The 8,326-nt window shown below is 41.1% G+C and overlaps 1 long non-coding RNA gene across 1 annotated transcript; it reads right to left on the bottom strand.

The window, feature by feature from the left end:
• Nucleotides 1–4,791: 4,791 nt before the first annotated feature.
• LOC144981757 (uncharacterized) lies at nucleotides 4,792–7,092 on the bottom strand. Its single transcript, XR_013647267.1, has 3 exons — nucleotides 6,003–7,092; nucleotides 5,798–5,885; nucleotides 4,792–5,428 (listed from the first exon to the last, which is right to left on the bottom strand). It is a non-coding gene; the product is annotated as an uncharacterized LOC144981757 (long non-coding RNA).
• Between the last annotated feature and the right edge of the window lie 1,234 nt (nucleotides 7,093–8,326).

The following is an 8,326-nucleotide window of genomic DNA, read 5'->3' as shown; positions in this document are numbered from 1 at the left end:
CAATCAGAGGAACACACTGTTGAGTGTTGCTGTTCGGAAAAGACCATTGTTTGAGTAGTTCCCATTAGTGGAACCAATTCAAGCTCATGCTATCAGTGACTGATAAGTAGATTAGCGGAGGGGTGGGGGAGACTGAGCGCGGGTGCTTGCTTAGATAATGCGCCAGCGTCTCTTAGCTGTGTGAACTGCTGAGGCTGATAATGAAAGGCTTTTACAAACCAAAAGGTTCCAAATCAATTTACAGATTTGGGCACATTTAGAAGAGGGCAGTAAGAGCCAAATGGGGCCATTACTGTGGCTGTCTGCGTGAATGAGAACGGGCAGTGAGAAAGACCTGCACGGCAAAAACAGCTGCAATTCATTTCTTACAGAAACATGTAGCATTTTCTTTTAGCTACCTGGAAATTGAAGGTTTTTCTTCCTAATTTTGCCGCATTCCAAGCAGAATGTTTAAAGTGTTTTTCCTTCATGCTGGCGAACAAAATGACGAAAAACAAAACTACAAAAAGCACATTTGTGTCTGTCACGTTACAGGCTTCCTGAAGATTTCGACAAATCAAATTTAGGGCTTTTATAATTGTCCCTCGCACAAGTAATTCCCAGTGCTATTTTAATTATGATTATAATTATAATGGATTGGATTTTTCTGAGCTTTTCCAGAGGCTCAAAGTGCTTACAATGTGTCCATAATTCATTCACTCCTCATTCATACTTGGTGATGGTAACTACTGATTAAGCCATAGCTGCCCTGGGGCAGACTGACAGAGGCGTGGTGCCTACAGTCACATCCCCGGGACATTCATACACATTCACCAGTGGATCACACTGGAGGCAGGGGGGGAGAAGTGTCCTGCCCAAGAGCAAACAACAACGGTTGGCTGGGGGGAACGGAGACCAAACCGCCAACCCCTCAATCACTGGTCGTCCTGCTCAACCACCTGAGCCACTGCTGCCCCCGATCCATTAGAAATTCACTTCTGAGTTGTGATCAGACCCCTATGCTCTTTTCCCATCATTCCTTTGTTTACACTTCCTCCTGCTAGCTTACAGCCCCTCACACCCACAAGCTAACATTAGTGGTGGAACAAAAATGGCGAGCAATATTGGAGCTACCCAGCCGTGCAGTTTTGATCAAGATTCCAGCACAGAAGACGTTCGTGCATCTATTTTTCTTTAAGTGGATGAATCAGAATTGGAGCATCGAAAAGGAGACTTTGGCTAGCCTATTTCAGTTGCTGAGTCACAAATATGAGCTTTGTCAAACTGCAGGTTTTAACTGCTCCTGATCCATTGCAACTTGAAAAAAAAAAAACCTCATAAATGTAGTTTTTTTTATCTTAAATTAATTTCATCAATGTCCTCCATCATGACAAAAATGCTACAAGAACATGTTAAAAACACCAAAAAGATGATTTTCCCTGGACTGGTTCTTTTAACAATGTAAAGGCTTTTAAAAACAGAATTGATGTTACACCAGAGGTGAAAAACAGTTCTGTATAAAGCTGAAGTAACCGAACTAAACGCCTCTTTGGTCACTTGTGTGGCAAAAGCCTATAAAAATTTATGTTCAGATCACATTTTCAATCTGACCTTCAGCATTACCACCCCTTAAACACCAGAGATGTCGTTCTTGACATTTCAGCAACACTTTGACCAGTTATGCAATCAGACGCAGAAAAATGCGGCTTTGCATATCGGCTTTACACGTTACTAACATGAAGTGTTGAGTATCGGTTTTGCACCAAAATGCAACACTTTACTAACATAAACTGTTGCATCTCTGAGGAAAGCTGCTTTTCTACGCTTTAGAATCAGCTGATTTATGTTGGTTGTCCCAGCACTCCTGTAAAGTGACAGATTTGCTGGAACTACTTTAACTGCATAAACTGTTGATAAGTTACTGTAGTCCAAAGCAAATCAACACTGGAGCTAATGCTCCTCTGCTAAAGTGTTAATACTTGTCATTCCCACAGTGTTTCTAGCGCAGGGGCCAGAAACTTTTCTGGCCAAGGGAGCCATAAACGCCACATATTTTTAAATGTAATTTTTTGAGAGCCAATAATGTAGCGTCCCTTTCCCATACTGAGGCACAGAGACTTAACCTCTTTAAGGTTCTTTATCCTGGTTACAAACACTGTACAACTACTTCAGTAACCTAAATCTCTCCCGCCGAGAGCGCTTCCCGTACTTTTTATTCCCCTGCTCCCGCACCAGCCCTTCACTTTCCTTATGCGGCCCATAGCTGAACCCCATTAGTCCAAACCCCCCAACGGCAGGCTGAGCGACAGAACTGAGGGGCAATCAGCATCTCTGCTTGATGCGTTCAATGAACTCAGCCATCCAGTCCAACTCAGTCCGCTACAACAGTGTTTTTCAACCAGTGTGCCGCGGCACACTAGTGTGCCGTGGGAGATGGTCAAGTGTGCCGTGGAAAATTGCCCTCATTAACTGATCTAAAAGCATTTCCCATCTCCAGGAAATCAGCTCTTTGTTCATCCAAACAGGTCCTGATAAAACACTGAGTAGTTAGGAATATAAACGATCATAAAATACTTTTTTCTTTGTGTTTATTTGATTCTATTAAAGACATTTTGATAAGAATGACGGTAACGCGAAATAGCTGCAGCTATAACTGTGTAAGGAAAAGTCCCGCAGCTTTTACTGTCTCCACGACTCCACCAATCATTCTTGAAGGCTTAATCACATGTCATCAGTCTGACCAATCAGAAGTGGTTAAAGTCTCCACTTCCTTGTTCCAAATTAGCTCATAACTCAGTCAGTTCCGACAAAAACACCAGCTAAAGCTCGTCTTTAGCGGTGTAGCTTTCCACAGAATCCGGTATCAGACCGTGGAACAAGTGAACAAAACCATGAAGCTCAGAGACGCGAGTCTTTCTGCCGTTTTCTCGCAGTTTTCACACTACATCTCCCATGATGCATTGGCTTAAAGGGACAGCGTCTTGAAAACACAACGAACATACAGCTTGTATAACTTAACTTTTATTACATCTTTTAGAAAAACATCTGCAACTTCCTGCTTTTTCTGCCACAATTATCACAAAAATGCACGTCAGATTGCCGGGGGGGGGGGGGGGGGGGGGGGCTGTAGATCAAAACAGACTATGAGTTTCTGCTTTTTTTTTTTTTTTGGGATGCTGGTGTGCCGCGGGATTTTTGTCAAGGTTAAAGTGTGCCGTGGCTCAAAAAAGGTTGAAAAACACTGCGCTACAACATGTTTAAAACTAAAAATGCAAATGAATGTGTGCATTTTATGTAATTTCAACACTTTTAAAGTACAATAAGGAGCCAAACATTGTCAGTACAGCAATACTCACACGCTGCAGTGAGTGGTATGTGACGGGCAGCGTGTTCTAAGTTTTGACGGCAATTTGCAGGTTTCAGGCTGGTTCAAACTCTGTGATATACCAGAAAATAGTAAACCGATAGTGGTGCAGATTTTTTTTCTCCAAGCACCGCTACTACTGCGCGCCGCCCCTGGCATCACATCGCGCCTGAGAAGGACTGGTCTAATGAAACTTTTTTTTATAATTAAAGATTTGTCTGTGTGCCAGATGTGACCATTAATAGAGCAAGATTTGGGGCGCGAGCCATAGGTTTCCGACCCCTGCTCTAACGTGTGACTACCAGGGAGGCTGAGTTTTCTTTAATTTTTTTTTTTTTTTCAACCAACCAAAACAAGAAAGCGTTTTTGGGAACTGCAATAACCTCATTAATGAATATGTCGTGTTTGAGTGTGGCTCTGTAAATTTGATGGGAGAAACACGAGAATGCACTGGTTTACAATAGAATCCATGCATCCTTCCAGGGTCACAGTGTTGCCAGGGCTAAACCTGGCCACTGTTGGGCAAAGGCGGGACGCACTTTGGACTGGTCACCAGTCTGTCACAGAGTCGCACAAACTCTCTGTCACACCTAGAGGCAGTTTAGAGTGATCAATCAGTAACGCATGTGATGGGACTGTTGGAGGAAGCCAGAGTGCCCAGAGAAAATCCACAGGGAGAACATGAACGTCACTGCAGTGAGGCGAAAGCGCTAACCACTGCATCCCCATGCAACTCTCCTCACAATAGTTAAAGGTTTGAATTTAGCTGGGGGGACAGAAGACTTTGGGAGGTAGGCAAATGAGAACAGCCCACAAATAAATAAGAGGATGAAAAATACATCTTTCAAGATTTATTAAAGTTCTTTAAGGATTTGCAATGCCTACATTAGCTTGTATTGCTCTTTTTTTTATATACTTATCAATAATGATACCAACTATTGACTTAAACATTGGGCGTCAGGGGGGGGGCGGGGGTCACCCCTGTAGATGCACCCCTGCTTCCTTTACCAGTGAAGACTAGATCCAACAGAGGCCAGCCTTTACCTGTCAACACGAGGGGGGATTCATTTCACAAGTTCAGAAAAAGAATTTACGAAACTGACCCTCAAAACTACTTTGAGTCTGATTATGGTAAGAGTTTTCAAAGCTTTGTATGGGCTGTGTGCAAGAAGTGTGTCGCGTCCATATGTTAGAAATATTGATGGATTCCTTGGGGACTGCATCACCAAGATCAATTATCATAACTAACCAGTTCACGGAAGACTTTTAGGCCTTTATTTTTAATATAAAATATCTCACCAAGTCACAAATTAAGTGTGTTTGCAGTAAAACTCTGTGACCTGAGGCCTCAAAAGTTTCAAGCTTCAATAAATACTCCAACAGGAATGCATGGTTTTACACTGGAATTCAGTAAAATAAAAAACAGAAAAAAGCGTAATGTGTGCATTTCAAAGGGTTGCAAAAAAATGCATCACTTTAGAAAACAGCATTGCCAATTAAAGACAGAAAATGTCAATAATTCAATAAGAGGAGTGTTTTTCCCCAACAGGACCAAAATATGTTACCAAAATAAGATTCAAGTTCACAAAATGAGATGAAAGTACACATCTTTAAATTCACAAATGTAGAGTTTACAGCAAAAATGGCTTTGAATCGTTGTTGATCCATTTTTTGAAATTTCATGCAGAAATATTGTACCAAGTTCACTTTTTTGTCAATGATTAAGCAGCTGCTCCAAACAAAATCATACAAGGGCAAGCATTGTGAGAAACACATTTGCTAAAGAGATGCTAAAGTGAGAAAAACAGTTGATTACTACACGAACAAGATGGTCTATTAGCAGGAAGAAAGATTACTCCTCCTCGATAAACAAAATCAACAACTTTGGCCTCAATGCAACCGTGAAGTCAGCATTCAGGGGCATATTTGTTTAGATAAGCCTTTATTTTGGTAGTTGTCCATGGTGATGTCAGTTCACTCAAAGATTTTCCTGTTTTCTCCCGTGGAAAATGGCTTTACTGACACAGTTTGAGCTTTAAGCTTTTGTCTCCTTTTTTCCTTCTTTTTGTGCTTCATCTGTTGCGGCTGCAAAAGTGAGAAGACATGTTAGCCACAGAGGTGCTCTCACCTTTAGCAATTTCAGATTCACATCTGCTGTAAACATATAAAAAACAAGGATGGACATGTCTTAAGAGGACTTGTTCACATCTAGATTGAAGGCAGAAAGGAGAAAAAAAAGGTTTCAATGTGTTTCTTTCAATTTGTTTCTGTGTTGTCAGAATTTGCAACCCTAGACGTTCTGAAGCAGGAGGCCTCGGGTCACTAAGACTGTCTAAAGGCTGCAACAATTCACAATTTTGTCCAATCTTTGTTTTTATGAGTTTTAGTCAATATTTTATTTATTGTTCATGCAAACTTTGCAATGCATACAAGATCTTTCAAAATAAAACTCACTAGGATCTCATCAGCAAAAATTAAAATAATTGGAGCTGAGCCAACCATTCACATCTGGTATGAGGACCCCGCTGATGCAGGTGCCCGTCTGAAAGGGATAAACAAGGACATTAACCGGCTCCAACACACTTACACACGCCCATCTTTGCTGCACACTTTTGAAAGTCAATAGAATTGCTAACTGAGACGTTCTAAGACATTTTACCTTTATCACTTCCGTGAAGTGTCTTTTTTGGCAACAGCCACATGTCAGCTAGAGCAGTGGTCCCCAACCTTTTTAATGCCACGGACCTGTATGACATCACACAAAGTTTTCCCGGACCGGTCTTTCAAAAGTAGGCTGATGAGTAATATGGCAACACTACAACGAAGGGGGAACAAAGTCATGACAAGACGAACCCTGAGCTTTTATTTTGACACGCATAACATTGTACATCGCACAGGTATCATCATCCTCTCCCCTTCTCACACTCATGGTGCAACAAAGAAGTGCTGTCTATTAAATGTAGCGTTCTTTTTTTCCTGGAAGTCGAAGGCTGCTCTTCTGTCTCCTGGCTGGGCCTTTTCCCCTTGGCAAAGAAACTTTCCAAAGATGTTTGTTTTTTATTCATTTTGCCAGCTCCTGGGTTTTATTTTAGCTGTAACCTGTCACGTGACCGTGAAGAGCACCTTGGCCTGCGTCTAGAGCAGGGTTGGCAAACAGGTTTGACACCAAGAGCCGAATTTTTTTTTTTGCTGTGAGAGTCAAAGAGCCACACCACACACTGACCTGCCAATACGTACACACACAAACACACAAGTAACCCTTGTGCTATCTTAGATGACCCCACCCTTACATTGACGTGTTCTCCCTACCATGACAAAGGTGGATAAAGGTGGAAAGATTTCATGTAATCCATGGACACCAGTGAAGATCACAAATCATTGAAGAAAAAAGGTTCAGAGCACTGTCTAGTGGGTCTAGATGACCCAACTCCCAATGTTAACGTGCCAAGGATAGCACAAGGGTTAAAGCCGTGTTACTTTCCATAAAACACTCCTCTCCCTACAACACAACAGCAAGTATTGTACTTGTGTTTGTTTCAAGGTTTATTTCAGTTGAGTGTGGCATAAAATAATTTTAACCTTCAGTAAAAACAAAAATTCAAGATTATTTTTATTTATAGATTTATGAGAGATCTTCATCATGAAAATCAATTCATTGATGATGTCAAAGTAAATTTAAACGACTCAGCTTGTTCACCACAGATGCAAGGACACAAGTATTGATCTCCTTCCTACTAGCTCAGCTTTGAATTTACTCAAACTCAAGTGTCAATCCCCAAACATCATGAAGGTGACTTCTGCTCATAGCCACCTCACTAATGGTTTTACACCCAAGATTCCCCACTTCCCATGAGTCTTAGGGGTTGAAGGCGGGGCTAACCCCCCGGTCCGCCACACTATTCACACAGGCATGCTCAGTCAGGTGTCTGTGCACTTTGAAAAGCTTCAACTTGTTACTGTAAAAAAGGAGACAATTTTTGTCAGATCAGGAAGAGTTTTTAATTTCCTCCGGGATACGTTTGGTTCTTTTTTTTTTGCCATGAACAATTTTACTGCTTCCAAAAGCTCATAATAATAAACATTGTGGATTGCCATTCTTTTCAATAAAAAAGTAAGAATCTTCCCATTCTTCCAGAATCATCCTATGTTTCTCTTTATACTCTGAATTTCGCCATTTTGTATATGAGGGTAACAGTCTGCATGAACATAAAATGTTTAGGAATTTTTTCCGGTATTGGGCGTAACCCGCGCAAATGACTGGAGCAAAACACACACACTGCCCAACGGTCTTTTTATTATTTATTTTATTTTCTGATGGATTTGAGAGTTGTATAAAAGTGAATTACCTGTGAAATGAGGCTCAGTAAGTTGAAATTATTGTCACGACACATCAAAGTCAAATCCATCAACCGATTTCACACAATATCAAACAGGAATGAGCAAACCAATGAGTAGCTTGACTTGCCCCTTTCCTACAGTGATGCTTGGATTGTGGGATACCATTCCCTTTGCGTGTCTGGACGGATTTGGGTTTAAGTGTGGGTTTTTGTTTAAATGTGTTTGGTTGTTTAGCTGTTTTACTGGGTTTTGTCTAGTTATTTTATCCTACTATGTTTAATTCTTTCTCCACCATGAGTGAGAGGGAGGAGAGGATGGTGAGATTATATAGTACCCCTACTGGTTAATGTGGTTAAGTTAAAGTCAGAGAAATGGTAAATGGTTACGTGTTATGAATCTGTTTTGTTTTATTCATTTTATTCGAATAAAAATGAGAAAATCTGAAGGGCTCAAACTTAGAAATATGAGAGTTCAAGAAATACTATAGATGAAGGTAAATTTCCTGTTTGCGCTGACACTGAACGCAGTTTTAAAGGGTGCATATTGGAAGAACAACGACGCCAAATTGTCAGTCTGAAACAGATGGCTGTAAAGCAGAAACGGTCTGTTTCTTTGTCAGAAACGTCCAGATCTGAGACGTCTTCA

The sequence above is a fragment of the Oryzias latipes genome, chromosome 13, assembly GCF_053564925.1.
Source record: "Oryzias latipes strain Hd-rR chromosome 13, Olatipes_Hd-rR_3.1".
In the NCBI taxonomy this organism is placed as follows: domain Eukaryota; kingdom Metazoa; phylum Chordata; class Actinopteri; order Beloniformes; family Adrianichthyidae; genus Oryzias; species Oryzias latipes.
This window is presented reverse-complemented; position numbering and strand designations above follow the sequence as displayed.